At 34.6% G+C, this 27,281-nt stretch overlaps 1 protein-coding gene and 1 long non-coding RNA gene across 2 annotated transcripts in view; both read left to right on the forward strand.

The window, feature by feature from the left end:
- The window catches only part of CNTNAP2 (contactin associated protein 2), a 1,042,550-nt gene that overhangs the window by 153,511 nt on the left and 861,758 nt on the right, over positions 1-27,281 (forward strand). The window lies entirely within an intron of this gene.
- The window catches only part of LOC130249800 (uncharacterized), a 168,023-nt gene continuing 147,615 nt past the window's right edge, over positions 6,874-27,281 (forward strand). Inside the window, exon 1 of the long non-coding RNA XR_008839854.1 lies at positions 6,874-6,911. This is a non-coding gene — a long non-coding RNA (uncharacterized LOC130249800). The remainder of the gene's footprint in view (positions 6,912-27,281) is intronic.

Below are 27,281 nucleotides of genomic sequence, written 5' to 3' on the forward strand. Positions count from 1 at the left end.
TCTGCTGTCTTGAAAACCTCCTAAATTCAGCTTTAGGAATTTGAAACACAACTCTGAAGCATATTCAGTATCAAGAGTCCTATAGTCTGTCAGCGCTTCCTGGCTGCAATCTGGAATGTGCAGTTTTATTATGGCAAGCATTTCTTCATCATGGATTCTTTATATAATATGTGCACAACCTACAGTCAATGGTGTGGAAATGTTTTATTGCAACTTCCTCTTTTAAGTAGATGTGTTTCTAAATTATTTTGCCTAAAGCATCTGTTATACCTCCTGTATCTCATTCAGTATTAAATCACCCTTTCATTTAGACTCCAAACACTATGAAGTATATAAAAAGAATCTTATCTTGCTTAGTGCTTTCTTACCCTATTTTGTGACTTTTGGTGAGGAATACCTTGTGATTAGCCATCACAATAGACGATTTAAACTCCAGCGAGGGTAAAATGATGTGCAAATAGAAGAATTAATAGCATTGTAAACTGACAATACAGGGTATTGAAATTCAATAACAGACTAGAAAAGAATTGAAAGAAAATTGTATTTAAATTACTTATAAACCAGAAAATCCTCTTTCTCCTTCAGCTGTGATCTTAACATGGTGTCTGGCAGAGAAGAGGATTGTGCAATTATGTCTTCAGTTTTATCCTAGTAAATGAAACTCCCCTTTAAAATTCCTTCATCAAAATTTATTTTTCTTAGTCTAATATTTTACTTCTTGCGGCAAATTTTCCTCTGAAGCTTCAAAATCTTCAGACAGTTTTAATTCTGTCCTATCCAATGTGTATATCCAATATACTTACTTCTTCACTGATTGTAAAACCAAATTAATGTGTGGTTTATTTAGAAATGCAAACACCTCTTTGTTGGGCTTAGTATCATTTCTTGAACTTGAAAGGCTCATTGTGAACTCCTCATATCAGTAAAGGATAAACCTATCCTCTCTTTCTGTTGGTTCACTGAAAATTTCAGAGTGAAACATGTTTTATTCTGGACAATCTGGTATTTTGCATTTTGTTTCACATATTAACAATTTCTACATACAAATGCTAAATCGGTGAAATTTATCACTGGTTCTTAATCTCAGTAGGGATGAACGATTTTGTCATTAAATGAGCTAGGAATTAATAGTCTTCACCCTGCTTTTCCTAAGTGTACTGCAATAGTATGAGTAGGTCAAATACACAAACCAACTCCTAATAAACTACATTAAACTGCAGTGGTCATGTACAAATAGATGACAAAATCTTACCCTGAACTGGAAGGAGATCTTTTACTCTTCATTAAGAATAAAATAATAATTTGAAAGTTCAGAAAAGTATAGGCAGGTGTTGCACATTATTTTTAGTGATCTGATGTACCACTTCTTTTTCCACTTACTGTTCTATTTTTAGTATTGTGGAAAAATCTTCCATTTCGGTTGAACCAGGAAGATTATCATTTTATCTGAGACAGCTGGAGTTGGAATGATAAATTAGTTTGATCACAAATCAGATCTGTTTTTTTAATAAATCCTCTGACTTCTCTTTTCAGAAGTTGACACAAGATGTGCAACTTTTTATTTATTGGATAAGTCTTTTGGTCTGGTTCTCTATACAAGATAATAAGATTTCTATTTTTGTGAGTATTATAGAAAAATGGTACCATTACACATAGGACCAAAAAAGATAAATTATTATTTGCAAAGGAAATCAGACTGGTGGCAGGTAGTGATTAGGCAGCAACAGATGAGTAAGCAGGTTTTCATTTGAATTTCACTCTATCACCTAGGAGATTTTTTTTAATAAAAAAAAGATAATAGTTCTAGATATGTACAATGCAGAAGGAACTTCTGTACTCCTGAAAATGGATCTTCCTTTCAGTGTTCTACAAAACCAGTGTATTGCTATCTAAGCTGCTATATTTGTAAACTGTAAGCTGGAGCCAATGCCTGAAGAATGACAGGTGCCTTTGCAGCAAGGAGGAACAAATACTGGTTCAGTTTTTTCAGAGCTGAAAGAGTTAAAGAAATCTAGCAATAAACTGTGATCCTGCTTTGTTTACTCCACTTATTTTGGATTGAGTTCAGTTATTCAGAACAATGACAGGCATGCCATGACACACTTTGTCCAGTATGATACCGTTTGCAATGAGTTTGTCTTCATTCAGAACTCACTTTGTTTCCCATGTACCTAAAGCATTTTTGATCATTTATGTTGCATTAATCCAGGCAATACCAAGTAACTGTACATTTAGAATTCAACCTTAAGCTGTACATTATACAATGAGATAGAGTAGCTTTCAGATCATGAGAGCTGAATTTTGCCTTCACAAGCGTATACTGGCTTAGGTAGTTTCTGGGATGATCATCCTTCAAAGACAGGCAATATCATAAGTGTGCTTTAAGGGAAGAATGTGAAAAAAATGATCTGAAAGGGTGTAATTGATATAAGAGATCCCACCTCTAAATGTTAAATGTTAAGTGTTGTACAGAAAATTAATTGAGGAGCTTGATACTGGAATTTAAAAAAAAAAAAAAAAAAAAAAAAAAGTAGAAGATCATATGAGTTAAATACTGAGCTGCATTTTCGTGGACAGTATTATGATATAAATTTATGAATATTCCCTACCTAAATCCTGATTCAAGCAGACTATGAATTTGAAAACCTCTATCCTAAATATCCACAGTACTACTCAGTCCTACTGCTTTTCTCTCTTTATTTCTGGTTACCAGTCATGTATGTTCACGGCTGTAAACTTTGATGGAAATGCACAACAATCAGGCAGAAAAACCTCTGCTTTCATTTTAATCAATTGCTATTGCATCATGGTATCTAATTCTATGTTTTAGTTGATCATTGATTGATATTCTTTTTGTTTTCTTATCATGCAGACTTATTACTTCATCACATAAATTGACTCAGTGGAATTTATGCTCTCTTGATCTCTTCAAAATATTTTGATATTTTCAATTATATGTGAAATTACCAAATCATTATTCTTTAATTTACAGGATTAGAGTAAGTTTAAACAATAACAAAGTTTTTACAGTACAAATATTAGCTATATTGTGGAAAAGATTAGAATTATTTTCCAATTAAATCTCTCTTTTCCTCATCTTATTACATAGGTGTTTTTATAAATGGACAGATTTTTTTGTCAGTTAATTTTGTTATTTTGGATTATTTTTTTGTATTGAGAGCATTACATTTAGACTTAATTCGGTGGGATTGTTTAATATTCAAAATCTTCCCTAGAAGAAGTGAGACAATGATGATATTGAGTTCTGTCAATCAGTTTAACTTTACTGGCTCCAGTAAAATTATGCTAACCTACACAGTTGAAGGTATGGCACATTATGCAAATCTCCTTTTAGTAGCAGTGTCCTTTTTCATTATTATTCACCCCCAGTGTTTCACCTTATCTTGCCATATGCCCTATACACCTCCTCCTGTTTTCCTACCCAAATAGAAGTTACCAGTTTCCCTTATATGCTCTTTTTTTCCCCTTACCCCAAACCAAGTTTCTTTGTCTGTCTTTCCAATTAATTACTATTTTTATGAGGAATGTTTATTACATCACTTCATTTTCCACCTTCAAATGCTTTTGTGAACTAACAAGTGTGCATTGTTACAGCCTATTTTTTATTACCTATTTACTTGTTTCCTGTTTGACAGTGTTTGCTGGTTTTCTTTTGCTGAATTCAGTGTGTGTAGGGTCTTGAAACAGAAAAGTATGTAACAATTTCTTTGTTCTGGGTTAATAGAGCAAGTTAGCCTATGAGAGTTCTCAGATGCTAGGCCATATAGGCAACCTAAATTAATCTACACTCTACTGAACTTGCTCAGTATGGTAAATTCATTATTCATGACCAGAGTGCATCAGACAAAATCTGTTTTATGTAGGAATTACCTAATAAAATGAATGCTGGTGTTCCTTTACCTTTTTTTCCTCCCCTGTTTTTCTTGACTTTTTTTTTTCCCCCTTGCATTTTAACAAGTTTAGGAATTTCTAAAAAATAATTGTTAAGTATTTCCGTATATGTAACACTCTACTTAAAAGGGTTTATTTACAGGTCAGAAAATTCACTACCTTCCAGTAAGAATTTTGGAAAACATCCATCTTGTCTGAATTTTCCCTAAACTTGGTATAAGAGTAGAGATAGAAAGGGAAGTAGAAAGGGAAGAGTTAATAAAACAGATATCTGTGCAAATATCCTCCTAGGCTTTGGAAATGTGTTCATCTTTATTTCTGTTTAGCACTGCTGGTGTTGTTATGAAAAGATCAGAGAGCATAATTCCATACATTTTTTATTTGATACTTTTACATGTCATGACAGGTCCAAAAGGCTCTTATACTGGGACTGGCTCTTTTCTCCTATGTGCATTGGTATGCAATGTTCATATTTGAGACTAGTTGTGCTGTCACCCAGTATTATTTCTCTCCTTCAGCACTGCTGCTTGTGATTTCCTAAATAATTTATTTCTGCTTTATGTTTTCAAGACACTGTTGATTTCAAAAGATTCACAGCTCAATCCACTCTAGAAACATATTTGCATGGAGAAATATTTTATTTTTCAAAAATATTATTTCAGCAATGAAATCTTTTGTTATATCAAGTTCTCTATAAACTGGTAAGCAATTTTGAATTCTAAACATTTTATTTGGAAAATTAACTTAATCAATGAGTTTTTTAAACTGGAAATTTAAATGTCAGAAAATATGCTTATGTTTCATGGATGCCTTTAAACTCCTCCTGATAATACTGTCTCCATACATACTGCTTTTTACTATATATATGTGATGAGAATATATCGCATAGTTTGTATAAAGCAAATCAAAACCAACTTTTTTTCTTCTTCAGAAGTTTGGGTTTTTATCTTGCAAAATTAGGGCCTCAAATTATAAATGTTTATGGAGATTTCTAAAGCTTCATCAAAGGTCCTTACAGCATAATGCAATTAAGTTTCAGTTGATTAGGCAATTATAAATAAATGAGATTTTTTTCCGTGTGAACAATGCACACAGATAAACTGGTTTGTGGAACTAATATGATAAAAGGAATTCTGTGGGAGGGTTCTCACATGTATTATGCAAACATTGAAAATCCTTGGAATATGGAACTTTAAACATTCTGTTCACCCTCTGGCATCTATTGATTTTTTGATAGGGAAAACTAGATAAGATGTAAATTATGGCCCATTTTTTTCCTCTTTAAGTCATTTATTCACCATAAGTCATGGCTAGAAGATATTTGCATGTTAAATTCAGGCTTAGTTATGGAAAAAATCTGTGCTTTGTACTTAGAAAACATTTTAATCAATCCAATAGGGTTTATGAATATGAAACAAGTAATAAATGCATTTTGTTTGTTCAAGAGATTGCTGATGGATGACAATACTTTAAATTGAAACAGACTTATAGTTTTCTTAAAGTATTTAAAGCTTTCAATGCTTAATGTAGAAAAATTATTTTCTAACTTTAAAATAGACTCTGCAGAAAATAGTATTCACATTTTTATGTTGGGTGCTATTATTCCTACTGGACACGAATGTGTACATAAGGCATGCAACCTAAAATAAGTGTCTGAATATGCAGGCCATATGTTCATCCTCCTTAATATGTTTTACAAGGCGTGCATTTATTTCAAGACATTGTAATCATTTGACACCAAATGTTGCATGCTGAGCAGGGCATAACTGAGCAGGAAGTCTGAAAAAGAAGAATTTCAATCAATATCTATATTTGATAGACATTAGAGATAGCATGTAACCAGGTTTTGGTAATGAAGCATCAAATGCTTTCCTGACAGACATACAATTTTTAAAACTATACTGATAAATGTCTTATATCCTATTGATAATGCTGCCCTTGTGACTTCATGTAATGCTATCCCCACATCTTGTGAGCAAATGAATACAATGGGATCATTTAGATGAAGCACATATTTAAAGATTTTGCCAGACTTTGGTCAGGCGCTTTTCCTTCTAGAATCCAGAAAACACAGTACTCATTTGCCTAAGTTAAGGGTTAGATCTTTTGTGCGAATGGGAAAATGCTTTGACAACTTGTGCTGGTTTCACCTGCTAGCGGGGAAGGGTGGATTCGCCTCAGGGAGAGCACCGTGAGGCCGGGGAATGGAGGGGCTGTCCCGTCTCTGGGGGCTTCCCCTGTGGGCTGCTGGCACCAATCAGAGAGCTGATTTGGTGATGGACAGCTCGGGAAACCAATGAAAAGTTATTTCGCTTTCACAGATCACAGCAGATCAAGCTAACTGAGCTCTTTCGGCTTCCGGCCCCCGGGAGGTGAGGTGGCTCTGGATGGGGCACTGGCCCCGGCCTGGCTCCGGGCTCGGCGGGAGAGCCCGGCCCGGCACCCCAGCCCCGGTTTGGTGGGGGGCCCGGCCCGGCCCGGCCGCATGGTCCCAGCCCCCGGCACCGGCCGCATGGCTCCGGCCCTGCTGGCTGGGCTCGGCTCCAGCTGCCCATGTGGCTTCTTCACGATCTGGATACAATTTTGACTTCGTAATGCCTGGGTAAGATTCTCCATCTCCTGAGCTCCCCTGAATGAGAAGAAATAAAGCATGGAGACTACAGAGGTCAGCAGAATGAAGATAAAGGTCTTGGTGAGAAGAGATTGAAAAGATGCCACTGATAAGTAGCTGAAAACCTTTTTTGTGGGCTAAGGGAAATGTGACTTCACTAAAATTCCTTTAAACTGTGAGATATACCTGGGGAGGTTTGGATGCTTCTTTTTGCCTCGGGGAAATGGAGCTCTCTGTTTTGGGACTGGAATATGAAGAGACATTCGATAGAGAAGGAGATGAAGAGAATTTTGTGTGTATAACATAACCCATAGCACAGCTGTGGAAGGACTGTGAAAAATGAGAGGAGAGTCATAATCTGCAATATTTTCCCGGGCGGATGTAGATTGTGAAGGTGAAGACACCCCCTAAGGCATAACTAAAAATGGAACTTTTCTCCCTTAAGTGAACTGAAGTGATTATTTGGGTGGATAACTGACTGAAGTGTTCTCTGTATGATGTTAAGAAATGTGGAATGAAGGGAGAGGGAACAATCTAGGAATCTTATTCAGAATTCTTTTTGTGTTATTAATAAATTTCTTCTTGTACCTTTTTTAAGTTTTAAGCCTGTGTTGTCTTTACTCCTAAATCCTATCTCTAAAAGAAATTAAATATATTAAAATTGGCAAAACCCAAGTCACACTGTGACATAACTGAACTTGGTTTCAATAGTATCACTAATATTTCATTCTAAATGAAATAATCTTTCTAATCTCTCTGATTTCAATTTATTTTGACATTAACAAGAAATTTATGCTGACCAAAATAAGACTTAGCTTTTAGCTTAGTATTTAAGGAAATGAACAGAAGGAGGTCCAACTCCATGCCTGTCTGCCATTAATTTATTTTGAATATGGTGACCCAGTTAAACCATTTGAAAAATCAAGGATAAGTAAGTCTTATTGATCTCTGTTATAATCCATGGCTAAATATATCACTCATATGTATATGACTATATATATGACTCAATGCTCATATGTTCTGTATGTATATATGTGTATATTCTCATCCAGGAATTTGATGAACCCTTTTCTCTTTATCACATCCTTGCTAATACACTGAAAGTAGAAGACAACATATAGAGACTTGATGTAGCATAATATGCAGCGATGTACAAATACAGCAGAAATAATGAGAAGTTCATTCTTAGTTTCACAGAAAATATCTTTTTTTTGCCCTGTTTAAAAAGAGGAATGAAACACACTTCTCTGGATTTTTTTATTCTAAATGACCTAATATTTCCTTTAGCTAATATTAATATATTAAACTAGGACTTCAAAACTTTTAAATCTGAAAGCTGTTTATGAAATTAAATTTTTAATTTAAAAATGTTAGTGAGACATTTTTTTTCCCAAAAGTATTCCAACAGTGATCCATGCTATTAAATTGTTTTTTCTCTTATGCTGAATTGCAACTATTGTCCTGATACATATTACTTTTTGATGAACTTGTATTTTTCAATAGAAAAAACATTTATTGGAAAAACTTATGAGCTCCTATTCTGTGTACATGAGATACAAGTTCCTCTCATACTGACAGAAAATTGAGAGATCATCTCTTAGGGATGGATACACAGAGGGAAATGAAGGATCCAGGCAGAAGCACTGATATTTTGGCTTTGATTATTTCATCAAAAACTTGGAACACAGTGCTCATTGTTTATGACAAATCACATTCTTTTTCTTACCTCAGGTTATAAAAATTTAATTACCCAAATATTCTTTCATTGATTTAATATGTTTCCCTATTGGCAAAGAGTTCAGCAGTATATTTTCCGGCCCATTTCATAGTTCAATTTTGGATGGGTCTAGTGGCAGGATTTCATTCTTCTTTTCAGCTGCTGAATTGATCTTGCAATTTTAAATGTTTCTTAATGGCCATTTAAATTGCGATTTCTTTCTTTACAGCTTTTTAAATACAGTTTGAATACTATTGTTGTTCTTTTATTGTATAAGGATAGACAACATATAACAAAAGGAACTAACAATTTATAGCAAGATATGTTCAGGCTTGAACAGTGGTCTCATCTTTTATCTGACTTGCTAACAGCAGTTACGGGCAATATTTGCATTTAAATATTTACCTATATCTATCTCTCTCTAAATATATGTATTTAGATGCCATTAACCCCTCAGAGGTGATACAGCAAGAACAAAAAAAACCATAAAAAATGGCAATATGTAAAGTTGTAGTCTTAATTAACTTCGGCAGTGTGATGTTAATAACAAATATTTCCTTAAGTTATTATTTTATATGTATGTATTAATTTATTGCCATTTTAATCCTTCTTATGTGACTTTTTAAATTTCTCTCTTTAATTGCTCTCACCTGAACACTGCAAAAGTTGTTAGAAAGCTGTAAGGAAGAAGGTGGAACAAAGTGAGAAGTGGTCTATAAGGGAGTTTGGAAACATTCTAACCCCTGTTTGAATGCACTCCATTTGTTAAAAAGACTCTTTTTTCAAAACAATTAAGGTTAGAGTTCACACAACAGTCTTGAGTGAATAAGTCACAAAATAAGTCGTGTTGACTTTATTTCATTAGTTTAAAATAAAACAAAATTTTTCAAAATTATTTGAATTTGATATCAGTAAGAATCCATCTTGTTTTTACTTTCTTCTACAATTACCATTCTGGTGAGTACCTCCAACCACATTACCTACCATTGCCACATGTTTATTATAGATTTTACCAGTCAGAAAGGGATCTGACAGCTGGAAAATTAAAAATTCTCGGGCTGTTGGTCCCTGTATACAGGTAAAGGAAGGCCCCAGTTCTAAGTTTCAAGATGATGGGTGACTCTCATTGGTGAGATTACGCTAGGACGAGCTGCCTATGGCCACTGGGAATCCTAGTAGATTCTAAACTTAGCACTTCTAATTTTGCACATGGAGTGAGTCCACTGCATGTCCCAGTACCTCACTTATAAGTGTTCTAGCATAAATCAGCAGTCATTGCAGACCTAAAACCTTCCCAAAGGGATAGAAGACATGCTGGACCTCTCCCTGCTACTTGGAGCAGAACCAAAAAGGAGCTCCAGATGGTAGGTTTTCAAATTGAGAGGAGTCTGATTACCTTCACACTAAAGGCCAGGCAGCCCAATTTGAGGACAGTTTTCATTGGCTACAGCCTTCTAGGGCTCAGGACTGTGTGTCCACACTAGCGACGAAATTCACACAGGTGACAATCCTGCATGCCTGCCAGGCAGACAAAGAGAAGAAATTAATGAAGTATCCTGCATCCACATTACAAGGGCAGTGCTCTGAATTGTGTCTTGGCATGCGACTTCAACCTCTGATCCATTAAATATTCAAACACTTTTTAATTTACCAGTGGCGAATTTAAGTCTATAATGCAAGACAAATCTTCATCAAAAATAAGCCTTTATCACTAGTCACTAAATCACTAATGAATTCTGAATATCTTTACCAATTTTCACCTCTGTAGATTTCACCTTTATATTTGTTTGCATTTGACTGTGTTTCACATGTTTTTTTTTCAATGATGAATCATCTTTGATGAAACTGAGACCAAACAACTGATCAGTGATTCATGCAGGATTTGAAGAAAAAGAAAGGGAAATGAAAAGGAAGGGAAAGGTCCTCCATGATTAAACTTGCAAAAGCTTGTTATGTTGGTTTCTTGAGATGATACACTGGCATCATGATGTATGGCAACCCTCCTCCCCCACAGCTATAATTATAGAAAGTAGACTCTTTTAATGGATGACATAAATTTTAGATTGAAAAACCTTTCAAAATTTTCCCCTTTCAGTAGCAGTAGGGCATCCAAAACCCCATCAATTTTTATCTATATTAATATTTTTTAGCAGGCATGTCCAGGGTTGAAACCTCTGAAAAACCAGATCCTGAGGTAATGAAAATCAATACAGGCCTGCAGATATGATAACATTAGTGTGATAAGAATGTAAGTCCTACATTGAGGCAATAATTGGAGCTTTGCACACTTTTAAATTTTTTCTGAATTAAGAAATACCTTTCTGGATGCATTCAGGTAAATTCATTTGCAGATGTAAAGGAATTTAGCTTTGTTTCAGTAAAGATGACTAATTTATTTGTTTTTTTGGGCTTGCCTTTTTGAAGAATGATAGATAACACTCTTCATACTCTTATCCCAACTGATGGGCCTTCCTCTGGTCTATTCTCTGGTTTAAAGAAGAGGAAGGAGAATTTTTGTGACAAGATTCTTTAGTAGCATCTCCAAGAAAAAAATATCTTTGTCCAGCTTGATAGGCTAGCCTGCAGAGACTATAGCAAAAAAAACAGTGTGTCTTGAAGATCTCACAATGCTATTTGTCCACTGCTAATCTTTCTTAAAGCAATGTCTTCAAGTATGTGGTTGTATTTGAAGAGTTTAAAAAAATCTGATTTTTTTCTATCAGCAATAATAACATTATAGTATTCAAAATTATGGTCAGATCAGTTTTAGAAATCATCACATCTACTGCAATGATAACCCTAATATCAGTACAGAAAGTCTCACAATGCACTACTACATTTGTATCACAGTATATTTACTTCATAGGTGATAGAAAAATTTAGCTGTTGTAAGAAAACTGTACTGATATATACATGCAACATGTATCTAAAACATACTTCAACAGCATTCAACTAGTGAAGTTGACAGCTCTTCTTGCATAAACACAAGGAATTATGGGATTAAGTCTTTTTGCCAAATTATCATAAGTTCAGTAGGAGTTTGAAGCAACTTTCTGTCTTCTATCTCTCTCTGATTTTATTTGGACTGAATATATCTTGAAAGAATGGTGATATGGGTGCAGTTTCATTACATTTTTTCCAGAATTTTGCCCCCTCAAACAGCCTCGTGTATATGTATTCTATTAGTCTCTTGAGAGATTCCTTGATACAAATTTAATATTACCTTACATATGTTAGAAGTAAGACTGGATCTTACTCCTCATGTTTTCAGTATTTGCAGGGCAAAAAAAAGTGTAAAATAAGAAGGATAGTTACAGTACACTTACACTGCACCTGCCAAAATACGGTGTTGGGAGGATGAATGGCCCCTAACTGAGCTGTGCATTGTAATAACCGTGTTGGTACTAGAGCCTGATATTTGAAAATTACCTCAGTTATGTCTGTGACTGAATAATTTCTGCAGCTCTATTGCAGATGCACTTTGTCCTAGATTTTTCACACAACACTTGTTGCTGCTTTGTGTGAGGCTGGGCAGGGCGTAGGCGTTGCTTCATAGTATTTCACCTGAAGTATTTGTTCTTCGTTGTCTTGAAAAGCTGTAGAGTTAGGGTTTTGCTTTAGATGTTGGCTTATAATGCAGTTGGCCTAAATTGTTTTTTGTTGACAAGTAGTGTTAGAAGAAAAGACAGTTTATCATGGAGGATGCTCTCTTGCTCAGAGAATGTCGAATATCTGCTTTTCTTGGCAGAAGATGACATATATGACAGCAAAATTGAGAGATTTTTCTCTGGAGTGAATGATGGAATCATTGCTTGATAACTACTGGTTAGTTTGATACAGGTTTTTGTTTTGAGAAATGGTGGTTTAGACAGTAACTGGAGCAACTCTTAAAAGTTGTGACAACCTTCTTCTACCATTAAAAACCAAAAGCATATCTCTATTAATATTTAAGAATATTTAAAATACTCAGCCTCAGATTAAAAGACAAAAAATCCAGGAATTATGTTAATGAATTTGCTTAAATGAGGCTCATAATTTCCATCTTCTATAATATTTCCTTATATTATGATGAAGCTACTGAAATCTCTTCAAATCACTACAGTTACCTTCATGCAAGTCAGGAAATAACTTGAAGTTACTGTGAAGTGTTTAAGTACTTTAAAACATCTTGTTTGTGTTATTCTGGAAATCTGTTTTTTGATGCCATTTTTTTGGAATAGGAAAAAAAGGCAAGGAGACAGAAATGCTTCATACTATTTTTACTTCACAGGATTTAATTTTTAAAAGGATTTAAATCAAAGGATTTAAATATTTACATTGGATGAGTAACTACATGAACAAAATACTCTCGTATAAACAGACTGGCTTGTATAAAGGCATCTTCTGTTTCCATTTGTAGGCAATAGCAAAATGATCTTTGATCACTACTGCAGCACATTCAACAGCAGGATTATAATATGTGTGCTTATTTACAGTCTAATAACAGTGATTTCAATCACTAAATTTTGGGTTTTTTAAATGTTTAAATTTTTTATGGACCAATGTTTCTGATAAAATACTGCATGTATTCTTTAACGGTGTCTACACCAGAAAAATGCCTCCAACACACTGGTAAAATATGAATAAAACAAATATGTGAAAATAGTCTTCTCTTTGAAGATAGGAAAAATAAGAAAATGTAATACACCATAGGCTTGAGAAGAAAATTATAAAAATTATGAAATTTGGGCTCATAAATTACATGTTCTAGATTATTCTTTAGTTTCTGAAAATTATTTGATTGGGATGAGTTTGTGTCAGGAATGATTTTTCATAGATGAGGAAATGAAATACAAATCAGAGAGTCCACTCAAAGAACAAAGCCCTGACACCAAAATCTTTGCTCTATGTAAATGCCTCCGTATTTGTTTATTTTTATGAGAAAGAAATATGAATTAAAATGTCTACTATTGAAAAAAATACTCAAAAGTTATGGACTGCAACTCTAATTAAATTCCGTATGATGTGTGGCAGGGAATCTCTCTAAGATTTGTCATTTCCTTCAGCAGATCTCAGTTTTTCTCAAGAAAACTGTCTACCTCGTCATTGTGAGCTAAAACAGTGGTTAGGTGTTGTTTTGCCGAGAAGGCATGGCACCTTTGGTCTGTCTGTTTTGTGTTGTGCCTTCTGGGATGGCGGTGCATGTGGAGATTTGGGAACTCTTCCCTAGATGTGCTTGTGCTGGGCTTGCCTGGAGGAGGAGCATGCCACAGCTGTCTGCAGCTTATCTTGTGTAGGAAGCAGGACCTGGGAAAGAATTCTGCTGCATCATCTTCCTAGCACAAGAGTCTTCCTCTAAGGACTGAAAGAGGAAGGTCCTCCCTCCCTGCATTTTGAGTCTGGCTGCAAGAAGAATCCCACTGGTTTCACTAATTTTGGTGGAGCAGAGTTCGGGATTGAGCCCAGGGCTCAATTTACAGATAAATTAAAAGGAGAGCTTAGATTTTTGTGTAAACTTCTCACAGCTTTTCAAGAGAGTTTGTGGAGCTTAGTATATATTCATGCCTTCAGGCCAAAGAGTTAATTGAAGATGCATAGATGGTTGCTCACAGTCCCAACAGGAAGTCCTTCAGTTATCTGGTAATCATCCCAGCCAGTCTCTTCCTGAGGGTGGCTCAGCATGATTTTAACATAAATGTACCAAGAACCCATCTTTCACTGCTGACTGATCCGTCATGCAACACTGCTGTTGCAGACTGTGCTTGCAGTAGAATAGAAAGATTAAGCCAGGTAAAGCTCAATTCTTTCTTCCAAAGAAAGAATTAATTTCTTGAGGGAGAAAACAAGTAATAGTCGAAATATAGTAATTCAGCAGTGTAATAAAAATGCCCCAAACAGTTAAGGCTGTGGTGAAATTAAAAAAAAAAATGTTTTAATTTATTCATTCATTTCCAGATCCTTCCCCACTATTTAACATTAAAATTATTGCATGTTTTTCTTGTAGTGAGATTTTTGCAAAGGAAATGCTCTAAGACTAGGAGATTGACCCACTGTTCCCCAATTAAAGGAACCTGGCTCCAAAAGCTCTGTTCATATTGGATGTATTTACTATTAATTTCTTTTTTACACTTAGTTTTGATGAATATAATGTATCTTCTCATCTCTGAAAAGCCAGTGTTAAATGAGACTTTCTTGTGTTATCAGAGGAGAAGAAATCTGAAGAAGAGTTCTTCCTATCTAATGATAAAATTAAAAATTTATTATTAAAATAATTTGTTTCAAAGAGAACATAATGTTCCAAAAAATGAAAGTTTGAGAGGAGAAGAAAAGATATTAAAAAAATGGAGGAATAATAAATTCCTAATTTCATCTGAGTAATTCCATCACAATAATTAGCAAACTTTTTGGAAAGCAGATTAAATTATATTTTTCATAGTATGACATTCTGGTAGCAATCATGTGTATTGTAGAGCAAATCTATTTTTTAAAATTTTGGTTGGAATTATGTAGAGTTGATTAAAATACTTTCCTGTTTCCAGTTAATATAATTTCCAGGTTATGCACAGAAGTTATAATGAGATATTCGAAAGTGGGATAGTATAACAAAATATTTTTAAAAAATGAAACTCCCAAGAATCTTAGTTTTTGAAATGGAATATTGAAATTATGTAAAAAAACAAGTATTGCTATAAAATTTTCTCATTAGAATTTCAAACAAAATTCAAGACATAATGAAAATCTGTGACCAAAATATAAAACATTTTAGTGAAACTATGTGAAAAATTTTTATTCCTCTGTGAAAAAACAATGACTTGAAGACACTTACTGGGGGAAATGAAGTGTAATTTTCGTCCACTGGAGATATGCTTTATTTACTGCTATAGAAAAGCACCTTGCATGTAGATTTAATATGACGTTGTTACAATTTTATTCCACATTCTCTAGCCTTTCAGCCAAGAAGAACTAAGCATAGCTTCTTTTGAAGCCTCTTAATAATTCCCTGTAATCTGAATGCCAAAAAATAAGACAGAAACATCATCCCACAATAGAATACCATGGCAAAGAAGTACAAAGAGTAGACATTGAGTGTCATTGGCAAAAATCACTGTAATCTCTTGACCCATCTCTGTTTGACAAAAAGCCTGACTTTGACTCTCGTTTGTTCAAGGGTTTATTTAATTTAGCTCTGTCTACTTCTGTCATGGCAGGCCCAATTACAAAATAGTTTAGTTTTCTGCATATTACTTTGTGCTCTAGGTGACAGTAGACCAGTGAGGAAGGGCAGCATCAAGGAATAAGGTGTAAAAGAGATGACAGACTGAGGAGAAAACAAAAGAAGAACAAAGAAACTGCAAGTTTCACAAGTAGCCCAAAGTGCGTATTGTTCCACTTCTATAAAGCAAAATCTGTAATGTTGACTGCAATATTTGTGGTTTAGATAAAGAAGAGTGTAAGAGAGGAATCCAACTGCCTTGAGCATTCCTCTGGGTTTGCTTCACAGGTAGTGTCTCACAGGAGAGAACCACCTGCTCTGCCTCTCACCACCCCAGTGATTTTTTCTATTTTTTTTTTTTTTTTTACCACCTCACTATGATCATGCCACTCATGCAGGGACAACAGAAAGCTCTGAAAAGATTTAACAGTTTTCTGATGGTTCCTACAAAGAACCCCCTGCACAATTCTGAATGAAGAAATAATTTTTAGATTGCATGGTATCTTTTGAAAAGGTTTTTTTTCTGTTACATTTGTGTCTTCCATATTTTGGTGCTGAAATACAGTAAGACACAATAAGACACAGCAGACAAAATGAAGGAATTTCAAGGCCAGACTTTTAAGGAAAATGCTTACAAGGCATTAGGTGAGTCTTGGGTCATTTTTCACCAGCCTTTGTGCCCTGAGATGTGGCTTCAGAAATTGTTTGGAAGGAAGATATTTCAGTAGAAAGTTTGGCAAACAAATCCCTCCTTTACTTAAGTTCCTGTCAGGGGCTGCTTTATAACCTGGAATATATGCCAGAATGTCTTCCAAGTTAAATCACCAAAATCTCAAGTTGTGACAAATGATCCTTTCTAGTAGTGATGTTCTTCCTTTTTGTAACAGAAGGCACATTTGTAAAACAGAAATCATCCAAAGAAAATAATTAAAATATATGAAGAACTGGTTACACTTCATTACATATGATTTTGGGATGTTGCAAAGTCAGTAGTCAGCACATTAAACATTATGATCTTCAAATGGGTATGCAGTATTGAGTACAAGCTGGGGGGGGATGGTGAAGGGGGGTGCAGCCCAAGTGTAAAATAGTGATATCCAGGCAGATCCTGCAAATGCTAAGAGTTGTTTTCCCCCAGAAAGAAGACTTAGTCAATAATTAAAATAAGCAATCCACATTTGACTTAAGAAAAAAAGAGCTAAAGGTCTCTGTTTTTCACTTGGCTTGGCTTTGACAGTCAAATTTAAGCATAAATGGAAGCATAAACAATGCTGTCTTTGAGAGCTCATTTTACCACCAAGGCAGTTGACGTGCAAATCCAGGACGTAAATTTAGCCTAAAAATAGTGCTGCACAAGGATTACTGTTATATCTCCCTCTGTAGCCAGAAACAATGTGGAAAAGAATTGTCTCAGAATGAACAATAAATAAAGTAGAAACTGACACAAATTATTATAGTCTCATCAAAAAAATCTTGCACCTTAAACTGGTGAATAACATTGTTAACGAATGCAGGCATAATATTTATTATTTTGAGGATATGAAAAATAGATGACAGGTAAATTTAATGACACACAGAATTTCCAGTGAAAAAGTGCAAGCATGGATCTTCAGGAGTTTGCAAACTTGCTTTGCCAAATTTACCTCTCTTTCCACTTGTGATTTAAGCTCTTTTATAGAAAACTCTATTAATTCAGAATCTCCCCTTGCTTGTGGTAGACTGCCAATTTACACCACTTGAACTCATATGTGCAGAAGCTATAAAGGCAGTGGTAGGACCGTGTGTGAGTGCTTCATGTGGTGTACACTCCACCTCTTGTCACTAGAAGTTAGTTTGCAGTGACTTCTGCAGGATTTCTGCATGCTGTGCCATCAAGAGTCAGACTCTCATACTGTGGATGTGTGTTCTCTCTTGCATGGCAGTAAGTTCCTAGGTTTGGGCTGGTGTAAAGGAGGTGAGTAGTAGACCATTAGTTTAAAAATAAATAACATATTCTCACCAATTCCCTTCTAACTCTTTAATTCTCTGCTGGTTAGCCCTAATTTTATAGAAGCAGCAGCCTGAGAATTTGAAGTTATTCTTCCAACTTAGTGGAATGAGTTGGATTCTTCAGAGCATGAGAACTTTAATTGATTCCATGTCTTTTTTTGTTTGTTTGTTTTGTTTTCTCCCATGCTTTGAAATTAAAATGCATTTAAACTCCCCAAATTATTTGGAAACTTCTGTGCATTGCAAGCATGCATTTTTTCTAAATTTTCCATTAGCACCCATCTTCTGATCAAGAAAAAGGACAGTAGATAATTTTTCATAATTGCTTAGTGCTAAATAATTGAAGGAATTACCGATTTTGGGACTAGATCTCTGTATTAACTATCTACATAATGGTTTAATAGGTTCCAGTGATACTGCATAAGCTGTTGCTGTTTGAAATAAGGTTACAAGTTAGTCTAAAGCATTTAGAGGTTACAAACTGCCTTATAGCAGAGTTAACTTAGAGTCAGTCACTCGTGCTGCTTCATAGAGCTTCTCTTTATTCTTTATTTTTAGCTGTTTCTAGAGTGTACTTTAGCTTTGATTGTATTCTTTAGACTTGAAGAGCTATTTCCTGCACTGAATCTCCAGGAATTAGTCCACAGCCCAATATAAGAATGAATACTAGTAATTGTATTTTCTTTCTGTATTTAATTGAAAGTATTTTTTGTGTGCACTGCTGTTAGGGAATTTTGATTTTATTCTGTACACTTTCGTATGTTAAAAAAATGTACAAATGCAGATATAGCTGTCTGGAGTAACAGCTGTGAGAGGAAGAAACTCAAACATGAAATAACAGCCATGACTTTTTCTGAAAGTGTTGTCTGAAGTCTTTAATATAAGAGAACACTTTAAAACTTGTATCATTAGTTAATATTAGAAATGTTTTTGTTCAGAACAGGATGTTGAAAGTAGGTTAAATTAACAGTCATATTTCTCAAATGTTTCTGTTCAAAGGCTCAGTGTATTCTGTATTTTCTAATTATGGAATAAATTGTCTCCCCATCTCAGCTTGTAATTCACATCATTTGTTGGGGTTACATCTCACACCTGGAAACCACAACTTTGTAGCAGTCATTTGACAGTCGATCTTGGAACATCTAGAGAAAGAATAATAATTTATTGTTTCTTAAATTGCCTGTGTCCTTGAATAGTGTGGTATTTTTCGGTTTGGCTTTATTTTGTTTTGACTTGGTTTGTTATCCCTGAGGAATTAAGACTGCTTAGAAGTCATTTTGATTACCTCTTCTACCATTAGGAATCTGCTAGACAAGAAAAGAGTTTCAGCTCAACTTTTAGCTTCTCCCTAGTGTCTTTTGAAGGACAGAAGTGTAAAGAAAAGAAAAAAGGAATTTTGCACTTTTCGCATTCATTTTTTTATATTACATATTAACCTTTTCTATTCTCTGAAAGATTCCCTGATGTCTTGGATTAACATAAGAATAGGTTTTCAGTGCTCACAAGGAAGATAATGTAGTTCATATGGTCACTTCATTATTCATTGTGTTCTAATATCTCATCAAATGAGGTCTGGGCTTTTTCCCAGTTCTCCTTGTTGCTGTCTATCTAGAACACATTTTCCCCCGTAGGACAGTCACTTCACATGGTATTTGTCTGCTATTGTCTTCACTTCAATTTATAGTTGACTGCCAAGACTGTTTTTTATATACTTGTATGAAGGACACCATATAAACATAAATTGTGTTGAATTATATAATAAAAAGCCTATTAGTGTGAATAACCTCTTCAAGGTTGTCATAATGCATCCTTTAGAAAAGAAAATAGTTCAATACCATGTTAACTGTGATCATTTAAAATGTAATATACCCAAATTGCTTTCTTTTTGCATGTGTAATGGGGTATTCTGAACTTTGTATCAAGGTCATTTTTGCACAATACCAATAACTAACACCACTGTTCTGAGAAAGCCTAATAAATTATCATTTATGCTGGCTTTAAGCTAACTTGATGGCTAATTTTCTTTAAGAATATTCCTACAGCTGCTAAACTTCATTACTTATGAAAATACAGAAGATCATTCCACTGTCTTTTGCCATGCTGTTTGTTATTCTGCCATTATGTGTCACTCTATTGCTCTGTATCCCAAAGTGGTGGAGATGAAAACCAATCTGAAATGTCACTGAACCCACTTCTGCTCCTCTGACTCTCCTGCCTGGTATGTAGAGACTGAGCTACCTAAGGCTGGGTCAGTGGCAGAGATGTCATTTTTTCTTCTTTCTGAAACAGGGAATGCTTTGTCCCTTGACAAGCAAACCACTGTGACTGCCTACATCAGCAGCAGATAGAATTAAGCTAAATAGTTACAAGGTTGAAGTCTGGTTTTCTAAGGGAGTAAAGCAGATATTTGGTGTCTTCAGTTGGAAGTCTTTTAGGCACACTGTGGAAACACAAACTTAGTTGCATTCTTCAAAGAGCAACTTAATTTACTGTGAGTGACTATGTAATAAGTACATCAAAAACAGGCCTGCAGCCTATTTTAGGTGTGCTGCTCCTACACATAATCAGATTCACAAGGAGCAATGCAATTATAAGTTCTAAAAAAGGTTAGTATAATAAGAAAAATAATACAACAATCTTTTTGTAAATCCCATGTCAAGAATAGGTACCTTCAATGATGTTCTGCATTTTGCTTTTCATCTGAGAAGTTGAGGCACTTGGTGTAATTTAATCTTATGCTGTTCTATAGGTGAGAAAACAGACTTGAGACTACCCTGATATAATCAAATAATTCAGCTTCTTGCTTTGCTATGTTTTGCTTAAAATGTAAAGCACACTGTCTCCCTCCTATAATTTTTAACTCTCCTTTATTTGGTGTATATTCCTCATGCAGGAATCAAGTCCCTCTCTTAAACACAAGTATTTGTAGTTCTATAACTCTTTAGAGGTGTTTGATACTGAAAACATGCTCTGGTATTGTGCTTATCCCCTCATGCACTCAGGCTTTCAGTGTAAAGAGATGAGTGCAGAATGGAGATTAATATTATTTTTGTGTTGTGTACTGTGAGGATTGGCCTTTAGGAATGGTCTTCCTAGGCCCACTTACTTCTGTGCATATAGATATTTGCACAAGTACCTAGAATTTTAGAACAGAAAAATTTTCATGAAATTCAATCAATCCTCAACCTTCTCTTCTTGAAATCTTAATTTACATAACTTCTAGTTTTGTAGCATGACAACACAGTGCTCCAAATAATTTATTCCAGCTGCCTAGGAAATCAGAAAATGATTTTTTTCCTGGATTTTAAATATCAAAGCTTCTTTTACTATAGTCTAAATAATTATGAATGCATTTTTTACAGATTTTCATGTATCTGTAGATGAAATATGCTTGTAGAACAATTTCTTAATGGAAAAATAGGTAAAACCCTAAAATTTTGGAAATTGTTTTAAATCCAGGAGAATCAAATAGAAGAAATGTTGTTCTTCTCAAGATTTAATTCTGAAACTTCTTGAAGAAAAAACAAAACAGAGAAGTTTGGCTAAATGACAGCAAGATGAGGAGGAACCTTTCTTAGAGCAGGTAGAAAAGTCAGTGGATGGTCTAGGATGTTCCCTACACCTTCAAAGTGATACAAACTGTTATGATTGATATAAATTAAATAGCACCAATACTTCCTATCAGCAGTGAATTACTGAAAGCAGTTATGACTTGTGGCTATTCCTGTCCTCTTCCAACGGAAAGGGTATTGTAATCTGTGTCTAAAAACCCAATCTTAATGAATTCCAACAAAGGCACCACGTGCGGACTTTGGCTAACAACCCAATATTTAACACCAACACCTCCACATGAATTCCTGGATGGTCTTCAAATATCTATCCTGTCAGGAATGTGAGCATATCATAGTCTTCAAACTAGCAAGTCACCTTCCTTAAGCATCATAATGATTCATTGACTATGACCATGAGGATTTTCCCATCTGTTTTATGTAGTATTTTGTTGTTCTGATGCTGTTGAAGAGTCTAAAACTTCCAAAACAATCGAAGTAGGAAATATGAGCATAAAACATCCAATTTGAATTTCCTTTTCCTTACTGCAGTTAGTTCCTTCTGAATCTGTGGTGGTGTGAAGAAATATCTTTCATCACATTATCAGTTTTGCTACCATGTTGACAATTTTACAATACAAAAAAAAACTGCTGCAGCCCTTTGTGAAACCTGCATCCTGTTTTGTAAGCAGGACCAGCCTCTGTTGCAATTTCTTTCATTCCTGCTGTTACCTTCTGGGCAGCACTTGGACTGAATGTGATAAATCAGTTCAGTAAGCAAGACTTTTTTGAGGAAATGTGGTGCAGAATACTTCCAGCTTCATGATCACCACGCTAGCTGTCAGGAAAAGAAGAAAGCCAAGCTAATAACTCAGGAGAGCAGAAGAACCTTTGGGAACTCTTTCCTGGCACCTGCTTATCACACTTTGGGTTTTCCGACAGCAGTTCTATTCAGTGAGAAATTTAAAAGCTGGAAATAGGTTGTGCTTGTGCTGAGTGATCAGAACTCCTGCTGCCCCTGCATGCTGTCATGAGACAATAATTTTGCATTTTAAAACCACCCAAAACTCAAATATATTTTTAGAAATAATATGCCAGGTCTTTCCTCTATTCTGATTATAATTTAATTTTATTTTTAGCTTTTCTTCTCTGGACAGAGTAAGCATTTCAGAGATTTCATTTGCTTTGGAAGTTTTTTTGCAGATAAGGAACTGTTTTTAAGTTTTAGAAGGAAAACAGTTTTGTTAATTGATAAACATTCCTATTCCCAATGAGATCTGTGGGTTTTTTGTAATAAATTTATCAATCGATGTGGACAAACTGATATGTACCTATGCTGTTAAAGATGGTGAATGTTAATTAGAATCAAATTTATGCCCAGATATTGGTGGCTCTTCCCATCTCTACACATTTGCCAGTTACTGTGAAACAGCAACAAAAAATACGGGGAGCTGGCCCTGCCCCTGCTGTGCAGCACATTGCACTTTCTGAGATGGAAAGACTTCTGGTGACTCATTCACAGAATTTTGAGAACGTAGCTGTGAATTTGGTATTGTTTAAATGTTGAAAACTCACCTTTTACAACAAGGCAATATTTCTGATCTGGGTCTTTAGAGTTGTACCTCACTGACACTTAGAAAATTAGGACTGATATCTAGTTATGAGCATACAATGTTTTTATATTCATTTAGTGAAACTGGAAACGTACAGGATATTTTTGATTATGAGTTCAGGAAAAATGAAGTTGCCTTACACTGAATGTCTATACACAAACTGAAATAAGAGATCTGTTATCACCTGTGTAATGTCATGTAATCACTTTCTGTAATGTCCTACATAGGATTGCCTCTTCATAAGTTCTACTGAATATATTATTAATAGAATATCTAATTGAGATTTTAGGTTACACTTCTTTTTATAGAAATAAAAAACTGGTAAGTTAACAATGACTAAAACATGCATTCAAAATTATTTTTCAGTGTTAAAACAAGAAAATATAATTTTATCTTACACTGCCTTATACATAACACAAGATATAAATGTTTCATCTGATAATTGCTGCATTAATTCTGGAAAATAGAGGTATTCTTTACCTAAGTAACTCATTCTTTTATTGAAAAAAATTGTGGAAAGGTATTAGTTGTGTTACCCTTGCTGTTGTTGTTCTGAATTTTTCTCAACTGCCTGCTCATTCCACACCTCTTACTACTGGCTGAATTAATTCTCTGATCATCAATTCTTTCTTCCATGTGGAATGTTATGTAAGGCTTTAAAATATACATCCTGCTAATTCTAGTGTTACCTTAGTAGATGACTGTTTCAGTCTGTGTGCATTAAAAATCCATTTAATTAATGAAAAATATTTAGACAGTGACATCCAAAGAGAAGGATTGTGCAGGGATGTTTTATGTGTTTTCTCACTTAAACATGTGAAGTTTAATATATAACATGATTTTTACATGTATCATGATTTTACTTCCTTTTCAAGTGATAGATTTGTCCAGAAGTAGATCAAAAGAATTAACAAAAGAGCTACTGCTACATTCACTTTCGCCCTGCTGAGATTTTATATAGTTCTGTATTTTGTGGATTTTTCATTTTCTGTCTTTTACTTCGTGTGATCCTTTTATGTGTTTGGCTTCAAATGCAGTAGAAGCACCATGTCCTGGAGCATAGTTAACCTGCATGTCCATACATACACTGATTTACAAAGCCCTGATAATTCCTCAGTTGCTGCCACACTTTTCCTAAAAATGCTCCCTACTGTCTTTGAATAGCTCTGGTATTGAACATTCTAGGAAGAGTTGTCTTTCCTTGTCTCTTTGCTCTATATGTGGGACAACATGCATCACCTAAGAGGTACATTGATAAATATAGCATCAACATTTATAATGTTTTAGAGCTCTTCAGGTGAAACTTGCTGTGGGTGTTTTATAAAAGTCATTAATTCTCTGTAACAGCTCCACTGTGATAATTGCTTCCCTTTTCCCTCCCTGAATTCAAAGAGTGAATAAAATTTCACTGAGCTAAATATTTGTGATACTGATTGCTTTCATTGTGCTATCTTCTGAAAATTTAAAGTCTGCAATCAGTTTTATAGAACCAGGAAAGGCAACTCCACTGAGAACCCATGTAGCTATGCATGGTGCCAGAAACTTGACAGATGATGACACTTGACATTGATATTTGGAGACAAGAAGAAGTACTGGAAAGAACATAAATATGGGAAAAGTATATGCATCATTTACCCTAGATTTTTTTAAAACAAATCAGCTTTAAAATGAAATATGGAAATTATTTGAAATAGCATCTGTTAGTAATACTAGTTATCAGAGATGAGTGAGTTCTGCTTGACATAGTACATGCATGCAACATGTGCTTACAGAAAGATCTCTTTCTCAAATATGAGATTAAAAATTTACTAAAATTAATTTTCAGTTTGCACCAATCTTTTATCAACACCCAAATTAATTCAGATTTCTTTTTTTAATACTTCCTAACACAGCAAATAAGTTACAGTATTGGAAATAAAAAGTGTAGGAATTGCAGTCCATTGAAAGTGAAGATGAATTTAATTTCTCAGTTAGTTTGGTCCTTTAATCCAATTTTTTTGTGATCCCTTTTAAATGCTAATGAAGATCTTCATTGAAACTTAAGAAAAACAAAATTAAGCTTTTATTTCGATAATTTTCTGGACCTTTTATTGTGGTTCTGTTTTACTGTCTTTTGCCAGGCTGCCAGGTCACTGAAAACCTAATGTGCTTGTATATTTCTATGTACAGTCTGATATTCAAGATGACAACTGAATGAGGGAAAAAAAACAAACCAGAATGGGATAAGCAACATTTCTGCCACCCACACCCGTTCTGAAAGGCAATTTATAGGCACATTTCCTGCTTAGTTTTGAAAAAGGAATTGTCAGACAACATTACTTCCTACCAGCATCATTCAACTGAAGCAAGAAGGTGAAGAGTCATGTTGACACTGTGTATTGGGCTTGATCAAATACTTAGATTCAGACACAATAGAAAGTTTGGAAATACCTTCTTTCATAAATTGCCTAAGACAGTGTAGCTGTCATTAACCAAGCTGAATCAGAATCAGCTGTATTTGTTTTTTTGGGTTAGACACTTGATACTTTTTTCCACAACATCTAAAAACAAACTGGGAATAATTCTTAGATTTTGTCTCATGTCCAAGAACACTGTATGCTCTGTTAATCATCCTTGCTTTACATTGAAGGAACATAAAGCCAAATTTTCAAGAATACAGATTTAATTCTGAGCAACCTTTGTTTTTCATTAGTATGATGAGATTATTCAGTCCTAGTTTTTTTTCATTTTGTTTCATTTTAATTGTTTCAGTGTATTATGGTGGGCCTTGGGAAGCAACAGAGAAGAGATTGAGAGAGGCCAAAGTGGATAATAGCAGTTTTATGGTAAGAGAAGGTATTAGCTTTTTGACTTCCTTATTTAAAGCCAAACAGAGCTTTTTCCTGACTAAATCAGGGATTAGAAGTAAATAATAAATACTAAGATGTTTGGACAAGAAGAATTCAGGGAAATTATCTGAGTAGACAGTTGAGAGAGTAGTGGAAACTCTACAGGCAGCAGAGGTTATGACATATCAGTAGAGAATTTACATAGGTCAGGATCCCCATTTCAAGACTGTTAGAAACTGTTTATTCACTTATTTATTTACTTGCATGTTTCTTTTTCTTGCAAGCAGTTTAATAACTAATATTTGGTCAAAAATCTATAAAGCTGTTTGGTCCCTGGGGTGCCAGGATATAACACCCAGAAAATTTTCTGAAATACATATCACATTATATGCATTAAACACATCTTATTTTTTTAGGTGATGTTTCCAAGCAAAGAAAATGCTGCTTTCCAAATTTTCTCTTAGTGTTTTCTATGTTTGGATATTTTTATTCTATATTTATTAAGTCAGTGTTCTATACCAGGAAGTCTGAACTCTGGCATGAGAGCTTACTATAAGCAAATCCAAATGAAGTCAGAGGAACTAGTTCAGAAAGACAATATTAATTGTAAGAGTATCAGAACTGTATAATCAATAGCCTGCTTGTATGCATTTCAAGCCTTTGTACTCATTCTTTATATCTCCTAGAAAAGTGCAGAGAAAACCAAGAACCTAAACTTCCTCTTTATTATTTGAAAAATTCTTATGATGATGTCTATTCATTTTTCAGGGAAAACAGAGCAGGATGACAGCAATATTTTCTTCTAAGATGCTGAGCCTAAGTTCAGAAAGCTACTTCTACATTTTATTTTCAAGTTAGATATGTCCTTGCAAGGAAGAGAATACAGGAAAAGTAGAATTCTCTATCCTGATATCCATTATTCCATATCAGCTAGAAGTTTTGAGTGAAAGGAAGAAGAAGAGATTATGTCACATGAGATTGAAGGGGACATAATGACCAAAACCCATATCAGCATATCATATCAGCACCAGTTTATTGAAAGACCAGATCACTGTATTTGTGTGCATGGATACAACATTGCACTACAGATATGGAATAGAAGCATAAGCTCTATCTGTCACCATTTGCACTTCCTAATCAAGTAGATTTAACTTTCCAAAACAGAGAAACATTAATGAAAACAATAGTTTGCATTACTGTTGAGTAAGGAAAAAAAGATTGGAAGATACAAGTAGAAGTGGAGGATGAACTAGTAATGCTGCTCTGTAAAGGTGCCCCATTTATTTAATTATTTATTTATTTATTTATTTATTTATTTATTTATTTATTTATTTATTTATTTATTTATTTTAGTGAAACCTCTGTTTCCATGAAATGCAGAAATGTAGATTGCTCTGATTCTGCTCCTTCCCAGTTGTGTACAGAGTTTGTACAATGACAAGATGATGCTCAGATTAGGAGGGATGATAGCAAAGCTGCTGTCTTCAGCATTGGCAAGAGGAATCCTGTCAAGTTAGGGGTGTTTAAGGTTGCTGTGATACAGTCACATCTGCCAGTTGCCTAGTTTTGGTTTTATCACTAAGCTTGACCCAATGAGTTTTGAAAACACTGGCAAGATTTGGCTAGTGAAGGTGCAGGAAAACTGAGGAAAGAAGCAGGAAAATAGCCCAAAATACAGAAGTCTTAAGTCTTGCTGCTGTGCATTAATCCAAATTTCTCTTAATTTCTTTTAAACTCAGCATGTCAGATTGCATATATGTTTAAAGAACTTAAGTTCAAATAGTTAAATTATTTTTACATGTACTGAACAGCAGAGATGAAAGAGATCAGAATGAAGCCTGTAAACCTCCCAAGCACACTTCAGGATTTGA

This window comes from Oenanthe melanoleuca, chromosome 2 (assembly GCF_029582105.1).
Source record: "Oenanthe melanoleuca isolate GR-GAL-2019-014 chromosome 2, OMel1.0, whole genome shotgun sequence".
In the NCBI taxonomy this organism is placed as follows: Eukaryota; Metazoa; Chordata; class Aves; order Passeriformes; family Muscicapidae; genus Oenanthe; species Oenanthe melanoleuca.